The sequence below is a fragment of the Loxodonta africana genome, chromosome 19 (assembly GCF_030014295.1).
Source record: "Loxodonta africana isolate mLoxAfr1 chromosome 19, mLoxAfr1.hap2, whole genome shotgun sequence".
Classification (NCBI taxonomy): domain Eukaryota; kingdom Metazoa; phylum Chordata; class Mammalia; order Proboscidea; family Elephantidae; genus Loxodonta; species Loxodonta africana.
The window spans coordinates 65,991,386-66,011,845 of record NC_087360.1 but is presented as its reverse complement, the minus strand read 5'-3'; positions in this window follow the sequence as shown (position 1 = coordinate 66,011,845).

Genomic DNA, 20,460 nt, shown 5'->3' with positions numbered 1-20,460 from the left:
GTAGCCTCCTTTCTATTTCCACTGCCCTCGCTCAGAACACTAGCCTCTCTCGCCCAGGTAATTTGAGCAGCATTCTAACCATTCTTCCTGTCTCCAGTCTATTTCCCCACGAATCCAACGTGTTTTCTGCCACCACGGTAAATTTTCTAAAATGATCTGATTGTATCACTCTCCAGCATAACAATCCTCAAGGGTGAGGCTCAAATTCTTTTGAGCAACATGGCCATCCCTTCGCAACCAGAGGACAGTCTTCTTTCTAGTCACTTCCTGACAAACCAGATTATTCTCTTCTCCCACATATACCATTTCATATCTCTTTTACCTTTATTCATACTTTTTTCCTTATCCTAAAGGGTGTTTCTGTCTAGTAAACACTTTATCATTCAAGCTCCAACTAAACCATGCATTCCTCTCTGTAACTTTGACATTATGCTCTCCATTGCCTACACCACCATTGTTTTCTTTCTGTGCTCTCAAGCACTTCATATACACTTTCTGACTGCTCATAGCACATTGTGTGATTTACTGTAATAGAATGTGTGTTTGTAAAAAGCATTATTATTTATTTATTTATTTTTTTGGTAAAAAGCATATATGTTTGAACCCATAGCACCTTGTACAGAGTCTGGCACACATAGTTGGCATGCAATAAATGGTAGTTGAATCTTCTGAACCTAACTGAATGAAACTAAAATAAATAATAATCAATAGTTAGGACTATTGAGTAAAAGATAGTAGATGATTTTCAAAGCCTGGAGAGTGGTGGCAAGGTCGTTTTTGAGTTCACGGGGGAATGGGGTACTCGTTTTCTCCTCCAAGGCCAACAGTCTCTCATCTGCGCCAGCTTGGCTGCCAAGAGAGGCACAGCTGCTCCCTCTTCAAAGAGAAAATGATTTGTATCTACCAGAAGAAGGTGGATGGGTAAGGTGACAGGAGAAACATGCATGAAAGGAGCGAGAATTTTTCAGACAATGTTATTTTTCACATATGCCCTATGATTGATATCCACGGCATAGAAAAATCTGTAGTAAAAATTCTTTGATAAAATCTTAATGATCTTGCAGAAATAAAGGCCATTTTTTAAAATAAGTGCTACACAAACACAGAAATATCGATAGCTATTTTTTATACGAGAACCAGTATCAAGCCGCCAATTGCTCTTTCTTAAAGACCATCCTTCATTCTGAGATTAAATAGTTTTCTCCTTTCTTTTTTCTACATCCTGTTTTTCAAGAAATGATCTTGACAATAGGTGAATGTTTGTTTTTTGTTTTTTTTCTTTTTTTGCTTTTGTTATTAGTTTTGGTTTCTTCCTTTAAAATTCTCACTGGAAAAATTCAAATTTATCAGGATTCTCATGGAAATCAAAAGTACTTTTGAAATTTAATTGGGATCAACTAAAGCCAAAATCTAGATATAAGAGAGTTCCTAAGAACTCAAAGGAAAACTGTTGGTAGCTACTAGAGCAATAGACTGGGAGGCAAGAGGCCAGAGTCTAAATTCAGATTCTGTTATTAAATGGGATATATGCTTGTCAGCAAATTGTTTCATGTAGCTCCTAGGGGCCCAAGCTTTTACATTTGTAAATGAAGGCGTTGAAGTAGATCACTGGTTTCCAAGGTCTGTTTGGAGGGGTTCTGGAATGCTACAGAACTCCATAGGCATAGAAGGTGGGGAGATGACTATGCATGGACAGAGCTTTTCTTCACTAAGCCCTCTCACATCAACCACCGTAATTTCTCTTTCATATCTTTTACCTTCTGAGCTTCTATAAGATTACTTTGGAAAAAACTCCCTACTCGACATCGTTATGTAGATGTCTGTGTTATATCTAATAATCAAGTCCAAAACTAAACAGCTGATCTTCATCGCAAGTCTACTCCAACCACAACCTTACCTTATGCATCTCGACTGGCAGCAACACCAATTGCTCAGGCAGAAAACCTAGGAAGTCATCTTTGATTCCTCTCTTTTCCTCACACTCAAAATTCAGTTTTTCTGGATATCATGTTGACTCTAATTTCCAAATACATCCAGAGTTGTACTGTGTTTCCTCATCCCCTTGGAGCCTGCCACCATCATCTCTCACCAGGATTATGGGAGTGGCCTCCTTCCCCTGCTCTTACCTTTGCCCACTACAGTCTATTCTCCACACAGAAGCCAGATGAATCCTTGTAAAACTTAAGTCAGATCCTGTTCTTTCTCTGCTCAAAACTCTCCCGTTGTTCCTCATCTCATTCAGAATAAAGGATAAAATCAGCCCCATGAGATAAAAGGTCCTAATTATCTGCACTGCAGGTAGGATGGGGGCATCTTTACCACTTTGGCTGCTTCTTCTACTTCTCTCACCTCCATCATTTGGTTCCTACCACAGTAGCTTCCTTGCTGTTCTTTCAAAAAGCTGAGCATGGTCTCACCATGGGAACTTTCCACTGGCTCTTCCCACTGCCTGGAATCCTTTTCTTTCACATATCAAACTACTAAGCCTTTCCCCTCTTTAAAGTATTTTCTAAAATTTTGTTTTTCAATGAGGCCACCTTATTTAAAAATTCTGCCCACGACCTGCTCCAGCAGGCCCTAGCCACCTCATCCTATAATACTTTTTTCCCCTTTCTTCATCATCCATCTTTATTTTTATTTCTCATAATTTGTCTAGTTTCCTGCCCACATATCTCCGCTAGAATCTAAGCCCGTGAAATAAGACTTTTCTGACCTTTTTTTTTTCCACTGATTTATCTTAACCACCTGAAATTGTGTCTCCAACAAAGAAGGGGCTCAATTTTTGTTGAATTTTTAAAAAGATGTCAAGACAGGGAACACAACAGAGAACCCCTGAGCGAGAAGGAGAACAGTGGGATCCAGACCCCAAATTCTCATAAAAAGACCAGGATTAATGGTCAGACTGAGACTAGAAGGACCCTGGAGGTCATGGTCCCCAGACCTTCTGTTAGCCCAAGATAGGAACCATTCCTAAAGCTAACTCTTCAGACAGGGATTAGACTGGACTATAGGATGGAAAATGATACTTGTGAGGAGTCAGCTTCTTGGATCAAGTAGACACATGAGACTATGTGGGCAGCTTCTGTCTGGAGGGGAGATGAGAGGGCAGAGGGGGCCAGAAGCTGGACATGAGGAGAGAGAGTAGAGGGAAGGAGTGTGCTGTCTCATTAGGCGGACAGCAATTAGGAGTATATAGCAAGGTGTATATAAATTTTTGTATGAGGAAAGACGGACTTGATTTGTAAACTTTCACTTAAAGTACAATAAAAATTAATTTAAAAAAGATGTCATAAAATAATTTAACTACTTAAGAAAAATGAAGACCACTGAACTACATGATCACCATGATGTCTCTCAGCTCTAAAATACTGTCATTGTATGAATCAATTCATAAAATTAATTTTGTGGATTCCCATGTATACTCTGTCTGTAAGGCCTAGCTGGTGCTGGAAGCATCAATGACAAAGCAAACTCATGTTTCTTGGCTAAAGTCACACCTAGCTCCAACCATCTTACACACGACTGGCAGTTGCTATATCCCTCTGCTTCCTATGATGCCATTATCCAGAGAGTAATTCTGAAATTCTTTTGTCTTCTCTGTTCCTTCTGCCTGCTGCAAGTTTCAGACACTTGGAGATACTACCTAGAATTTTGCACCACTGCTATATTCAGATCTGCCAGGCAACCAGTGGTCAAAAAGGAGAGATGCTTTAGCAAAATGAGTCCTTGATCTAACAGATAGTCTCCAGCATGGGTTCTCTGAAAATGAGTGCAGCTAAGGCTTGAACAAGCTCTCATGACTTCAAAGGCAATTAACAGTCAGGGGCTTTGATGATGGGAACCTCTCCCACTGGGCTGACCTAGGAGGAGTCTTTCTTCATGAGACATACATTTTCTGCTCACTTTGCAGAGGGTATTTCTGGGTTTTTTATTTACTATTATTAAGAACATTTATATTATTAAATCTACATATAGGAAACATCTCTGAGTGGTCTCAGCAAAGGCAAGTAGCTAGTCAGGGATACTAAGGAAGCAAGATGTTTCGATATGTGCTCATCCTTTCCTCCACCCTTACAGATGTGTTCTGCACTTATTTCAACACTTGAATTTCCTGTATGTATTTCCTTTCTTGAAATTACGTACTGGAGATTAATTTCACAAATTTCTTTATGGATAGGAAACTGGGTGATAAGATTATTTAAAAAAAGGTCAACGAGACAACAAAGTTCTTTTTTGAAAAAGAACACACGAAAATAGAAATGTTCTTGTTTTTGTTTGCTATTGTCTGTCTTTTTTACAGTATCTTTCCTTTTTTTTTTTTTTTTAATAACTTCAATTTTTGTTAAGAGCTTGGCTACTACCCAAAAGGTTGGCAGTTTGAATTTACCAGCCGCTCCTTGGAAACCCTATGGGGCAGTACAATTCTGTCCTATAGGGCTGCTGAGTCAAAATTGACTTGCCAGCAATGGGTTTGTTTTTTTTATTTTTGCTTTTGTCTCTTGTCTTCAGGATTTTTATTACACCATGAAGGAGAGGATTTGGCACCAGAGAAATGGAGTTAAAAGTATCTCAGGCCCTTTCTGTAATTTATTGAGTGATTGTGACAGGTAACTCAATTTAGTCTTATTTTTCTTATCTTCAAATTATGGACAACAAGAGTACTAATTAACCAGGTTTGAAAAAAATTTAAGCAAGACAAATGCAATGTACTGTATTGCTATATATATATATAAAACCAAAAACCAAACCCGCTCTGACTCATAGCGACCCTATAGGACAGAGTAGAACTGCCCCATAGGGTTTCCAAGGAACACCAGGTGGATTCAAACTACTGACCCTTTGGTTAGCAGCTGTAGCACTTAACCATTACACAGTGTGTGTGTGTGTGTGTGTGTGTGTATATATATATATATATATATACATATATATATATATCACCGCCTGTGGTGCCCTGTGTGTTGTGTTGCTATGATGCTGGAAGCTATGTCACCAGTGTTTCAAATACCATAAGAGTCACCCATAGTTGACAGATTTCAGTGGAACTTCCAGAATAAAACAGACTAGAAAGAATGGCCTGGAGACCTACTTCTAAAAAATAGCCAATGAAAACCCTGTGGATTCTAACAGAATATAATCTGATATATTGCTGGAAGATGAGCCTCCCAGGTTGAAAGGTTTTCAAAATACACAGTTACCACAACGGACTTGAGCATACAAATGATTGTGAAGATTGTTCAGGTCCATGCAACATTTCACTCTGTTGTCATCATGAGTTGGAATCAACTTTATAGCAACTGACAGCAACTACATATGTGTATGTATATAAAACTGCTTGACCAGATGACTAAAATCTGGAACAAGACTTTCTTTTATTTTTGTTGTTGTTGTCAAACCCTTCCCCACTAGAATGTAAGCCCAAATACTCAGGGATTTGTCTTGTTCAACATTTTATCCCTCATGCTCAGGACAATGCCAACCTATAGTAGGGACCTAATAAATTTGAAAAATCAATCAATGAGTGAATGATCTTTTAGAAATTTTTTACTCATTAAGATTGTCTTGTAAATTTTGTTAAGGACAACAGTTTCTGAAAAGTTTTTAGGGACTCTTGAGATGCATATGACAACTAATTTACAACTCCTTCAGGAATCTGCCCCTCCATCATTCCCTTTTTCTCTCTCTCAATAGATTCTGGATGTAATTATTATGCTACATCCCTAAAGGAGAAATAAAATAGGCTTAGAACTGTGTAGAAATTGTTTCCCAACATACTAAGGTGGCATCTATGTCACCTTTCAATTTCTAGGGCCCAGGAAGGGAGTGAAGGAGCAAGAAAAGTGGAAGTCAGGCAGATGAGAGTGTAATTGGATCAGCTGGAAGACATTTGGTTGTGTGGATAGAATGGGAAATGCTGACATTTTTCTTTTCTAACCTTGGAGAGGTGGGAGGGTATCTATCAAATACTGGAAAATGTTCCTGCTCTTCAGACAGTGGCAGAGAGAATTCAGGTGGCTCCTTATAAAGAGAAGTGGAACAACAAAGGCTTGGGATAAATTTCTTGTTGAAACCTCAAACCTCAGTATAGTGTGGACTCATATCAGACATAATACAAAAGCATACAATCTTAAAGACTAACTACAATGCACCCAATGACAGGGTTCCAAAATACATAAAACAAACTAACAGCACTGAAAAGATAGTTTCACGGTAATAGTAGGAGACTTCAACACACCTCTTTCAGTAATGGGCAGAACATCTAGAAAGAAATTCAACAAAGATACAGAAGATCTAAAGGCCATAATCAACCAATTGACCTCATAGATATATATAGAACACTTTTTTTTTTCCACCCAACAGCAGAAAACTATGCGTTCTTTACCAACGCACATGGCACATTCTCCAGAATGGACCACATTTTAGACCACAAAGTAACTCTCAGTAAAATCCAAAATATCAAAATAATACAAAGCACTGTGTCTGATCACAATGCTATAAAAGTAGAAATCAAGAACAGGAAGAGCAAATACATGAAAACTGAATAACACCTTGTTTAAAAGCAACTGTGTAAAAGAAGAAATCAAAGAAGGAATAAAAAAATTCCTAGAATCAAATCAGAATGAAAACACATCATACCAAAACCTTTGGGACATAAAGGCAGTACTCAGAGTTCAATTCATAGCAATAAACATGCACATCAAAAAACAATGGACCAAAATCAAAATGTTAGCCCTACAACTCTAACAAATAGAAAGAGAACAGCAAAAGAATCCCACAGCCACCAGAAAATAGAAAAAAATAAAGAGAAGAAATAAATGAAACAGAGAACAGAAAAACAATAGAATCAACAAGACCAAAAGTGGGTTCTTTGAAAAGATTGACAATATTGACAAACCTTTGGCCAAACTGACAAAAGAAAAACAGGACAGTAAGCAAACAACCCAGATAACAACATACCCAAGTGAAATAGAATCATAACAAAATACTGTGAAAAACTGTACTACAATAAATTTGAGAACCTACAGAAAATGAACAAATTTCTAGAAACACATTACCTACTAAACTAACACAAGCTGAGATGGAAATCTGAACAGATCCATAACAAGAAAAGAGATTGAAGAGGTAATAATAATAATAATTAAAATAACTCCCAAAAACAATGAAGCTGTGTCCCAGATGGCTTTACTGGAGAATTCCAGCAAACATTCAAAGAGGAGCTCACATCAGTGCTACTCAAAATATTTCAGAGCATAGAAAAGGAAGGAATGCTCATGAATTCATTCCCTGAAGCCAGCATAACCCTGAAACCAAAGCCAGGAAACAAAAAAAGAAAATTACAGACCAATATCTCTCATGAATATAGACATAAAAATTCTCAATGAAATTCTAGCCAATAGAATTCAACATCATATCACAGAAATAATAACCATGACCAACTAAAATTCCTACCAGGCATGCAAGCACGGTTCTGCATTAGAAAATCAATCAACGTAATCTACAACATAAATAGAATAAAAGAAAAGAATCATCTCAATCAATGCAGAAAAGCCATTTGATGAAGTCCAACAGCCATTCCTGAAAAAACTCTCAATTAAAAAGAAATAGAAGGGAAATTCCTCAATATAATGAAGGTCATCTATAAACATAACAGCCAACATCATTCTCAACAGAGACTGAAAGCATTCTTCTAAGAACGGGGACAAGACAAGGATGCCCTTTATCACCACTCCTATTTAACATTGTGCTGGAAGTCCTAGCTAGAGTAATAAGGCAAGAAAAAGAAATAAAGGGCATCCAAATTGAAAAAAAAAAAGAAGTAAAACTATCTGTATTCAAAGATTATATGAGCCTATATATAAAACCTGTTGCCATCAAGTCAGTTCAGACTCATAGCAACACTACAGGACTGTAGAACTGTCCCACAGGGTTTCCAAGGAGTGGCTGGTTTATTCAACCTGCTGACCTTTTGGTTAGCAGCTGTAGCTCTTAACCACTACACCAGTGCTCCATCCTATACATAGAGAGCCCCAAAGATTCCACAAGAAAACACCTGGAACTAATAGAAAGATTCAGCCTAGTCACAGGAGACAAGATCAACAAACAAAAATCAGTTGGATTCCTATACACCAATCAAGAAAACATCGAAAAGGAAATCAGGAAAATACCATTTATAATAGCCCCTGAAAAGATAAATACTTAGGAATAAATCTAACTAGGGCCGTAAAAGAGATATACAGATAAAAATACAAAACACCATTGCAAGAAGCCAAAAGAGACCAACATAAATGGAAAAAAGCATGATGCTCATGGATAGGAAGACTCAACATTGTGAAAATGCCAATCCAACCCAAATGATCTACAGATTTAACAAATTGCCGATCCAAATACCAACAGCAGTCTTTAATGAGATGAAAAACTAATCACCAACTTTATATGGAAAGGAAAGATGCCTCACACCACCTGATCTCAGAAGCAGCCACAATAATCAAAACAACCTGGTATTGGTACAAGGATAGACACATAGACCAATAGAACAGAATCGAGAATCCAGATGTAAATCCATTCACCTATGGCCATCTAATCTTTGACAAAGGATCAAAGTCCATTAAATGGGGAAAAGACAGTCTCTTTAACAAATGGTGCTGGCAAAACTGGATGTCCATCTATAAAAAAATGAAACAGGACCCTCACTTCATATCATACACAAAAACTAATTCAAAATGGATCAGAGACCTAAATATAAAACCTAAAATGATGAAGACGATGGAAGAAAAAATAGGGACAATGGCAAGGGTCCTAATCAGTGGTATAAATTCAGTACAAACCATAACTAACAATGAACAAACACCAAAAGATAAACTAGATAACTGGGAGCTCCTAAAAATTAAACACTCATTGTTATGGATTGAATTATGTCTCCCAAAATGTGTGTCAACTCAGCTGGGCCATGATTCCCAGTATTGTGTGATTGTCCACCATTTTGTCATCTGATGTGATTTCCCTATAAGTTGCAAGTTCTACCTCTATGATGTTAATGAGGCAGAATTAGAGGCAGTTATGTTAATGAGGCAGGACTCAATCTACAAGATTAGGTTGTCTCTTAAATCAGTCTCTGCCGAGATTATAAAAGAAAGATGCGAACAGAGACACCGGGACTTCATACCACCAAGGAAGCAGTGCCAGAAGCAGAGCACATCCTTTGGACCTGGGGTCCCTGCACCGAGACGTTCCTAGGCCATGGGAAGACTGATGGCAGGACTGACACAAAGAGAAAGCCTTTCCCTGGAGCTATGCACCCTGAATTCAGACTTTTAGACTATGAGATAATAAATTTCTCTTTGCTAAAGCCATCCATTTGTGGTATTTCTGTTATAGCAGCACTGGGTAACTAAGACACTCATCAAAAGAGCTCACCAAAGAGTAAAAAGAGAACCTACAGACTGGGAAAAATTTCTGGCTACAACATATCTGACAAGGGTCTAATCTCTAAAATCAGTGATGAGTTTAGTGGGATATGTTTAAATGGATCACAGTCATTTTTTCTGTATGGTTAAATTATTGCCATCTACCTCAGAGGAGATGGAGTCCCTGAGCAGCACTTGAGCTGAGAGGTCGGCGGTTTGAGCCCACCTGGAAACACCTCGGCAGAAAACCTGCCAATCTGCTTCCAAAAGGTTACAGACTTGAAAGTCCTATGGAATGAAGTTCTACTTTGCTACAACACATGGTGTTGCCATGAGACGGAATCAAGTAAATGGCAATGGGTTTTCTAGTTTTTTTTGTTTGTTTGTTTTGTTTTTTATCTCACAGAAGGAATGACTTCCAAGAATACCATCCACTGTGTCAACTCATTTGGTGCTGTGACATAAAGGTGCAGGGCCAGAAGTCATACTGCAATTTGAACACATCGCATGGAACCTGGTACTAAAAGAATGTGAGTGGTGGAGGAGAAGCAAGATTTGAAATGAACAGAGCCAAAGGAGGGTCGGTGGGATTAATGTACCTATTTATTTTTATAATTCATACAGGGGTCTTCTAAATATATATATTTGTATGTTTTTTAAAAAGTAACTGTAAGCTGTGATTTTTGAGTGAAATTCAAGTGCTCTAGAAGGTATTGCGAGAATTTAAGTTTTGCTTACTTGAATTCAACTGGAGAGAGGATAAAACCGATGTCAAATGGAGTCAAGTTGACATTGCTGGACATTTTTTTGTCTGAGTATCACCTCTAAGTAGGCAGGAGGTGTAGGAGCAGAAAAGTCACGTTGCATCCTGAGGTCTGTCTATCTGCTGTTACCTTCCCTGCCACTCTCTTTTGGTGCCCCTTTGTCTCTGTATCTGGAAAATGAGAACGGCACATGAAGTTCTACAGAACTGCTGGAAATAAGTTGGATGAAGTGGTAGGCAGATATCTTAGATGATCCCTAATGATCTCTGCCTCCTGATATTGAGTGTAGGCTGTAGCTAGTGACATGCTCCTAACAAACAGAATATGGCAAAAGGAATGGGATGTCACTTCTGCAATTAGGTTATACAAGACTATGACTTCCATTTGCTCACACTATCTTTCTCTGACTTTTCTCACTTGTTTGTTCTGATGAAACAAGTGGCCATGTTGTGAGCAGTGCTATGGAGAAAACTACATGCAGGAGTGGATTATCTAATAGGCAAGGTAAGCACAGTGCTTACCTTGATTACCAGATCATCTGTAATGAACAATTCATATTTTTCACATCAAAGATTCTGCTTCTAGGTATGGTTGGCATCTGTCTCTCTCCCAGCCCTACAGCACCTTGCTATAGAATCAAAACCACTTTCTAAATTTACAATCCCTGAGAGGGGCAGATGACCCAGTAAGCAAGGTATACATGGGCTTACTTGTAGATGTGGTGAAAAACACATGAAATTGTTCACTACAGATCAGTAAGGAAGCACAAGTAAGCCCGGGCTTACCTTGCTTACTGGGTCATCACCCCTGACCACATGGCAAGGAGCTAAGAGTGACTCTGCCCAACAACCAGGGAGAACTGAGGCCTCACGCAAAATGAATTCCTGAAGAACTGAATTCTACAGCACCTATGTGAGTGAGCTTGGAAGAAGAACCTTCTCTAGTCAATCCCTGAGCCCTTGATGATACCTCAATTACAGCCTATTATAGACTCAGAGCAGATGACCAGGCTAAGCTGTGCTGATTCCTCACCCTCAGAAACTGTAAGATAAAAAATATTTCTTCAAACTACTCAATTTTGGGGACATTTGCTACTCGTGTGAACCTTGGTTTAAGTGATTAATGAGCTTTTTCCAACTATTTTGCAAATCTCTTTTTCATAGCTTAAGTAAGCACAACACAATACTTGTGTGAAAAAGATGCATTCTTCAGACATCCAAAATACATTTGCTGAGAAGAAACAGTGTGGTGTATAAAAATGTGTTAGGCTTTGATTCCTACCTCCAGAACCTACAATGTAAAACCTGGGCAAACCACGAAGCTGCTCTGAAGTTCAGTCTCCTCATCTATGAAATGTGCATAATAATACTTCCTCTGCAAGATTAATGGACAACTCAGAAAACATATCTCTACCGATTGACAGATACAGATATATGTAGATATATATTAACAGGAGCTCAATAAATTGTGGCTGCAATTATTTTTGTTTTTATCATTTTCAAGTGTTTTTTCTTCACTTTTTTTTTTTTAATTTGCTGAGAGACTTTGTGTTTCTACCAGTTAAATAATTATATCGTCAGAGAACATTTCTAAAATCCTTTTACAGTATTCCCTTTATTCAGGTAAACGATTTAGTGAACAATAATTAAATATTAGGAAGTGAATCACTGATGAGTTATTGACATTGTATAGTGTTTGTAAACGGGGTAAGTCCAGAGAGAGGTAGAAACTATTGATGTTTCCATAAAATTTCCACAGGGCCTCAAAAAAAAACCCTTTGCCACTGGGTTGACTCTGACTCATAGTGAACCTGTAGAACAGAGTAGAACTGCTCCATAGGGTTTCCAAGAAGTGCTTGGTGGATTTGAACTGCAGATCTTTTGGACAGCAGCTGGAGTTGTAATCACTACACCACCAGGGTTTCCATAAGGCCTCTAGAAGGTGAATATATCATTAATTGAAAATTTATGAGTTTAAAGAGTGACTGGAAGGAAGGCAGCAATTGAGTGGAAGCAGTTTGCTTTTTGGTTAATTCAGAGGTAAAAAGCTACAGGTTATATTCCCAATACCTATGTTGTTGCTTAATTTCTGGGCCTTAGACCCTACTGGGGGTGGGCAAAGTGTGACTTATTAGAGCTCAAAATGGTCATGATGTTTTCCTATTTCCATTTCCATCACATAGACTGTTTTGGGGCATTTGAGAAGAACCTGATTTCCCGGCCAGGTTCTTCCTCAGCCAGCCTAACCCCAGCTATGGTGAAGAAAAATGGAAAGAGCAAAGGAACCCCTCTTCCTTTTAATTGCATGTGTTGGCTATAAACACTATGTTCATAGAAAAATATTTTATACATTCTTTGGAAATATTAACTTATGAGTGCTTAGGTCCTTTAAAGAGAAGAATTGACCTAATACCTAATGTGCTACTCTTGAATAGGATCATGCATTCAACAGTCATGCAAAGGTATATTACCTTTGAGGGTACAATGGCATCCAAGTTACACCATGAACCTCTGTTTTTCTATGACTAAATGGATACAATGTAACCATCCTCAAAAAGGTTCACATTATTTCTTTTACTTCAGAGTACAATACTTACTATATCTGCCATCATTGTCTTTCACATCTTGGGTCATGTCCCTACGACGGTGAGGGTGAAATGACTGAAATCTTGGGTGATTTGGGGATCTAAATAAGAAGATGACTCATGTATTTCCCCCCCAGATATACCCTTGAACTGTGGCAATTCTCACAGTGTTTCATAGGCCCAATATGGTACAGGATCAATGGATTAGGTATAGCTATGCGGGGGTTGATTTTTGGCAATAGGTGACTTCCTAGGAAAACTTCAAGGCCCTACTGGGAGTTGAACCTAGGATCTTCTGTTCACAGACAGGCACTTTAACCAAGCCACAAAAGCCACAGTGGTTAAGAGCTTGGCTGCTAAACAAAGGGTTAGCAGTTTGAATCCATCAGCCGCCCCTTGGAAACTCTATTGGGCAGTTCTCCTCTGTCCTACATGGTCATTATGAGTCAGACTCAACAAGATGGCCATAGATTTGGTGTAAGTGGTGGTCAGATTCTAGGCCAACAGACCTAGGACTTCCTAGGGTTCCTCAACCATATTAAGAAATAGGAAGTTCTATGTTTCCCATAAGCTCAATATGACATGAAAGGAAGAGAGGAAGAGGTAGACTCAGAAAGTCTTGTGTGGGCATGAAGAAGTCCTCAGAATTAATTTCTTTAGATGGATGTTTAGAAATCAAATGTGAAGAATGACATTTCACTGGATGTCACCATGGATAGATGATAGCCTAGGACCAAATGGTATGCTCCCACTCCAAGCCTTTTCTGTAAGCTCCCTGTCACCATCCCACATCCATCCAAACTTAAATGAAGCCTCAGAAAAGGGGGTTGCATAAATTAGTGGCTTTGACATAATTGAGATTTAATGTCTGCCACTTGATAACACAAGGGCTCAGTTGACATAAATTAAATTATGGAAAAATTGATGTGAAGTTACATTCCTTTATTTGGTACTGGGATTTTATCCCTATTGCAGAGTGTTTTATTCTATAGAGAGAGTTGCCCTTCCTGGACTAGACCCTCCAGGGTTTACTCTAAGGCAGCAACAAAATATAGAGAAAAGAGTATGTATGTGCTTTGGTGTCTGTGAGATCTGGATTTGAATATATTTCTATAACTTACTGCTTATGTGAGCTTAGGAAGTGTCCTGAATCTTCCTCGTCCTATTTTCCATCTATAACATGAAAGAAATAATAACCATCTCATGGAATTTATTGGTGGATATCATGAAATGAGAAAAATGGAAACACCTAGTCTTATACCTGATACCTGAAATTTTCTACTTTCCAGAATCTTAGCACTAATGTAGGTAGGCTCAGCTCAGTGGGTAGACACTGAAAATAATTGTGTCTTGAACATGAGAGGGTCTACTTTTTTCGATGTGACTTTCCAAGTTTTTTTTCCATGTCCAGAGTCAAGAGAAGCAAGGCCTCTTGAGAGAATGACAAGATGACAGGTCATCAGAGCTGTGTGGTACTCAGAACAGTATTCTACTACTCAATCAGGTCCAGCTATCTGAGCATCCATGAGGATAACTTTCTTAAGTAACTGTATATCCCCAGGAGTTTTTATAATTAATTCTAGTAACTTAGATGTTCTCAGTTAACTTAATTCCTTTGCCTCTTAAAAAAACGACTAATTAAATTAACGAGGAAGTTATTTAAAATAATTCAGGCATTAAATAATTTTCAAAATTACTTACCATGTGACAGGCAATGCACTAACCACAGAAGATACAAAGAAGATTCATAAAACAAAGTCCTCATCCTTAAGAAGCTCAAAATAAAATGTGGAAGACAGACATCAACATATAATGATTATAGTAAAAGAAATGCCTTTAAGGCACTATGACTTGATACAAAGGTAAAGGGGGCAGAGTAAGAAGAAAACTGCTAATTGCACACTGTTAAGAGCTTGGCTGCTAACCAAAAGGTTGGCAGTTCAAATCTACCAGCTGCTCCTTGGAAACCCTATGGGGCAGATCTACTTTGTCTCAGAGGGTCTCTATGAGTCAAAATCAATTGGATGGCAATGGGTACAGTTTTTGTTTGTTTGTTTACATGATATAAGCACAAATTTAATGATAGCAGTTAATGGATTCCATTCCAGATATAGGGAAACTAACAGTCATAGAACTAGGTGAAATTTTAAGTTCAGTGGTGCAAGGCTAAGAAAAGTAGCCAGGTTGGACAAATCCAAAGTCCGTGTTTTGCCCACTGCTCCAGGGATATTTGGTGACTGCTTCCTAGGGTTCCCCAACCACAGGAGTGGACCAGAAGAGAAAGGACCAGAACTTGGTTATCCACTGCACTACACTTCATGTGTTCCCTGTACAATAATTTCTGTGTCTGCTACCAGATAATTTTTAAAAAGTCCATTAACAGCTACAGAAAGAGGGCACCACCTTTTTTCAAGCACTCTACTATGAGCAGTGGTCTTGTTTCATATTTATGGCTTCTCTTGCTAACTATATTAAATTTGACACATTTACTGTCGATTTTTATTCTTTTTCCAGACATGGTTGGAGCAAAAAAGTTTGTCCTAATTAGTTTATATAATTAGAGTTTATGTATCATTCTGGAACTGCCTAGAGACCCATTGGTGTTATAGGTATGATATAAATGTTAGTCATTATCATGATAAAACCTCGATAAACACTTACGCAATGTAAAGTTTTAATTTGAGAAGTTTATGGAATAAACTGTAATAATTCAAATCCTAAAGATTCAATATTAGCGGCTGCTGGGGTAGTCTCAGTAATTCATAGTGCTCTGTTCATCTGGACCCTAGGTGCCCTTCCACAAGACCCTATTTTGACAGGCAAAAGCAATTAAAGTCACTATTTTGGAGCTTATTTCACCTTCTTTGCCATTCCTCCTTCTCAGCTTCTCTCTCCATCCAATCTGTCATTAGCACTCACAAGGCGCTGGCCTCGGCAGTGCTGAAGAGAGAAAGAATTTCTAGGAAAGAGAGAGGACTATCATTGAGTGTGAAGGACTTCACACTAGCAGTTAAGGGCCCTAGAGGCTGCCTGTACTTTCTGGCACTTGTAGTTGTGTGTAGCAGGAACTTAACCACAAGCACACGCACGCATACTCTCATAAGGGCCAAGTTCAATAGAGAAGTAGAAAGCTGGCTATTGGTAAAAGGAGGTGGGGCTTAAGAAATGCTCAAAAAGGCTGCTTCCCACTCTTAATAGCTGCTAAAAGCCTGGGCGAAGGAACTAGAAAGGAGTGACTCTCATGCCTACATCAGGGTGTTTTCTCATATTTATGAGTAATATGTTGCACACACAGACAGAAATAGGCTTTTACAGTAAGAACCCTGTCACACTGAAGTCGATGTTGAGGGGAGAATGCTGCCTTACTTGGTTTAACTCCTTTTTAAGCACAAATCTTGACTCTTAATAGTCAGGTATATTCCAACCAGTCAAAATAACTAGCTTATATATTTAATATCTAGAGGCAATAATCTCGTTTTAAAATTATCTTCAAGTTATATTAACTGTAAAAATCTTAAATGTACAGCTTGATTAATTTTTACATATATATACATACACCTGTATAACCACCACCCCCTTCAACATAGAACATTTCCATTATGCCCAGTGGTTCCCTGGCTCCCTCTTCTGGAGGGATTCTTTACTGTGTGATTCCATGAAGTTGATAAAAATTTTTGAGGAATAAATAATCTTATATTCTGCAGTGGTAATATAGAGAAAAATGATATAAGCTGAAGATAATTCTGTGATTTTTTTTTTTTTTTTAAATGACTCTCAAGATCCTTCTCACAAGGAAACCAATAACCATTCAACCAGGGAATGAATCTGGCCCAGTCTCAGTATTTATCTGTGGCTCTTTCTTTTTGTCCCTGTTTCTTATTTTTATACCAAATAGTACCCTTCTAGTATTAAGATCTCTACCAATGATTTTTATGCATTTGTTCAAGATAGATATTTTAAGACCAAGCCATCATTAATTGATTTGAATGGAAGAATATACTTTCTTACAATATAGTCAGCATGACATGTCATAGTTCTGTAACCTAAAACCTTAATATTCAGTGCCTTTTTTGTGTTCCTTGTGACAGTCACATTCTTCCTGCAGGATTAACATTCTCCGTGCTTCTTAGGGTAAAGGATGGCATTTTAAATTTCTTTGGAAGGGACTCTTCCCTCCTACTTGGAGCCCATTATATACTGTGTGATACAAATAAACCACCCCTGCCCTTCCAACAGCATAGGGTGATGTGATAGTTATTGGATGTCAACGCCCTGTGAGCGAGGTGAAGATTACTACAATTCATTTAACTGGAGCTTTATATTTCACTAAGTAATTTGCCATACATTAAATTTGCACAATAATTCTGTGAGGAAGATATTCTTATTAGCTTTTTCTCTAAATGAGAAATAGGAGACTTCAAAAAATTAACTTATTCTGCCAATACAAGACAAATCTGGGATTTGAACTCAAGTCGTCTAATTAACTGCAAATCTTATTCAAGACTTGGAAACCCTGATGGCGTAGTGGTTAAGTGCTACAGCTGCTAACCAAAGGGTCAGCAGTTCGAATCCGCCAGGCGCTCCTTGGAAACTCTATGGGGCAGTTCTTCTCCGTCCTATAGGGTCACTATGAGTTGGAATCGACTTGACGGCCCTGGGATTTTTGGTTTGGGTACTCAAGACTTAAATGCTATATTACAAATTGAAACTTCAGGATTTTCATCCGAAAATTTGAAAAAATGAAGGTATCTACCTTGTGAGAACTGAGTGTTACTCTGTGACATCCACATCCACTAAATGCTTTATTTTATGTCACTCCAGATAACACTGTTAAATAAATAAATAGATATATGATGAAACAGAGAGACAGAAACCACATTTTTATGCAAACATGTAAAAGCAGCATGTAAAAAGAAATTGGCATAGCAGCATTTACATGAATTGAGAGGGAGCAGCTGGCAAACAAACATAGAAGGCACGTGTTATTTGCATAAAAAATGGTAGAAAGATGAGCAAGCAAACAAAAACGAACACATGCAGTGGGAAGATTGTGGACATGGACTCTGTTCTCATACAACTGTGGATTCCAATCTCATGCCTCTTCTTCCACCAGGAACTGTAGGTGAGTCATTTCACAGCTTTGAATTTCAGTTTTTTCATATGTAAAATGGGTATGGTAATGACTACATCCTGGATTTTCTGCAAGAATTGAGAAAACATATGTAAAACAAAAATGAAAAGTAGCACTTAGTCATTATTTTTGTTTGTTCTTGGCTCCTTCTGTCACTCCACTTAGGTCTATCCCTGATCCTAGTATCCTCCTTTCTCGTAGTTGATCCCCGATGTCCTAGTCCCAAAATACCTGTTTTTTTTTTTTTTAGGATATCAGTCAAAGCTTGCTGAAAGATATGGGCTGAAAACACTATAAAGTGTTATACCTCCCTGAGGGTATGCATTTTAATGGCAATCCTTGAAAACCTAAAAGCCTTAAAAACCAAAAGAAATCAATGTTTAATGGTGGATTTTGAAGCATTATGACAGAGGAGAAGAAGCTGAAAGAGGTTTTAGATTTCACTGAGTACAGCCATTTCGTCTTATGGATGGGAAAATTTAGATGAAAAGAGGGAAATGACAGGTGTTGCCCAAGAGCCAAGGTTCATAGCTCAGGTAGAAACTTAAATCAGACTCACAAGTGGTTACTCTGCCTGCTGTGCCATGTGCCGTGAGGGAAACCCAGCAGCAGCTACCTTACTGTCAACAGTGAAGTTTACCTGTCCGTCCTACCCAACACTTGCACCCAACAGCAATGAATCAACCCCCAGGCCTCCAGGCCTCAGGGGTCATGCTCTTTGCTGGCCATCACATCCTAAAGAACAGTATACTAAAGAGACACTTTGCACCTAGAAGTAGTAAGTCAAGTGGCAACATCTAACCTGGAAAATGCCCACTAATCAACTACTATGGAATATTCAGGTACCATCTTGTTGCAGGAAAGGATGAGTTGGCTTTATATTTGTTTACCCCATGCAGAAGCAGCCACAAAACTTAGGAATTATAGATAGAAAAATCTGGAACGTGACAGTTGTCTATCCCTATATCTCTTTTCCCACCCCAAGTTAGCATATGCAAAGGTCAGAGAGAGAGAGGAGAAAAAAAAAAGGCTTCATTTTTATTATAGGTATATGTCTGAGTCAGAAAATTGGACTTGACTTCCTATTGAAGACGAAGTCTACTCAGAAAACCATAGACCGTACAAGGTACAAGTTAGCTCTGAAGTTCTTACAACTTAACCTGACTGGGACCTTTTCATTCTCATAGAGTTGGTTTCAACCCTGTTCCTCAGGCTGCCATCTCTCAGGCCTTATACATTGTAAATGTACAGTGCTTAGGGACAGCAGTTTAATCCTCCCTTAAATAATTAAGAAAGCCATTCTGGGTAACCAATTCTTTTGGAGCAAACTAATTTCAAACCAAGAAGAAGGAAGGAAGGAGGAAGAGGCAGAGAGATTAGTGAAGAAAATGAATTCTTCAAAATTGTAAGGCCAAGAATGGGAGGATGGGATAGAGGGATGGAATCACTGAAACAGTTAAAGAATGTGGGGAGGGTCTGACAGAGACTGGAGAAATCCCAAGAGTATGACCCCGGGCACCCTTTTAACTCAGTACTGAAGTCACTCACGAGGTTCACCCTTTAGCCAAGGATTAGACAAGCCCATAAAACAAAATGGGACTAAATGCGCACACCAGCCCATGGGCAAGGACAAGAAGGCAGGAGGAGACAGGAAAGCTGGTAATGGGGAACCCAAGGTTGAGAAGGGGAGAGTGCTGACATGTCATGGGAATGGCAACCAATGTCACAAAACATATGTGTATTATTTTTTAATGAGAAACTAATTTGCTTTGTAAACCTTCTTCTAAAGCACAATAAAAAAAAAAAATGAAGAATGTGGGGAGGTCATATTTTAAAGACATCCAGAAAAACAAACAAACAGACAAACAAAAAACTAAATGAGAGGAAACTGTAATAAAACAGTGAAAGGAAGATCAGAGAACAGGCCAACTAAGCGAGTGGAAGGGGAAAAAAAAAAAAAAGAATTTGTATAAAAAGGGATTAAAAAGAACTTTAAAAAATTACAAAGTAAAAGATCCAATAAAGATGATTGAAAAATAAATTAACATGGCAACAAGAAGGGTTCTGCAAAGAACAATAAAATACATTACGGGTTATAAAAGTAGCACAAGGAAAACATCAGAGAGAAACCGCAGAGTGAGTAAAATAAAAGGGAAAAAATAATTTAAAGTTCAGCCCACAGTGGAGCCAAGACGATGGAGATAAAAACGATAAAAGAGGTGAATAAGTGACAGATATTAATACAATACACAGAAGGCAGGAGAGAACTATTCAAAGCATAAAAGAGTGAAGGCAGGAGACAGGCGTAAAAGGAAATGCATACAGCCAGAGCTGCTTTTAAAAGAAGCGACTGAGAAAGGCATTCACTAAGTCTTTAAATAGCATTGACAGGATGATAAAGGTATTTTTCGAAGTGTAATTAAGAGTTTATTCATGCATAAAGGCAGCTATTGCAATATTAGAAAAGTATCACCGTAAATATCTAGAGAGCAGAGTCTGTCTGTCTGCATGCACAATTTGGCTAAATTATCACTGGTTAAGAGCTCAGCTGCCAGCCAAAAGGTCAGCAGTTCGAATCCA